The following is a 321-nucleotide window of genomic DNA, read 5'->3' on the forward strand; positions in this document are numbered from 1 at the left end:
TCACCTAACCGTTACGTATATGTAAACTTTTTCTTTGTCTTGCAATGGCTGCTGTTATCTGATTGAAAATAACAGAAACAATTATACGCCCACCGATTCCTCCCTTTCCCTTTTCCTGTAATCTTTTTCCTTTCCTTTTTTTTTCACCTTGTGAGTAAATGTTTATTTGTATGGACCACAACTTCACTCCCTGAAGCTGACACACACTCACACAGTGAAAAACAAATACTATAAGAAATAATAATAGTAATATCAAAAATAAACCAAACCCAATCCAATCAAACACAGAAGTAAAGAAATAGATAGATCAAAAAAAAAAAA

Source organism: Trypanosoma equiperdum (assembly GCF_001457755.1).
Source record: "Trypanosoma equiperdum strain OVI genome assembly, contig: ctg_1756, whole genome shotgun sequence".
Lineage (NCBI taxonomy): Eukaryota > Euglenozoa > Kinetoplastea > Trypanosomatida > Trypanosomatidae > Trypanosoma > Trypanosoma equiperdum.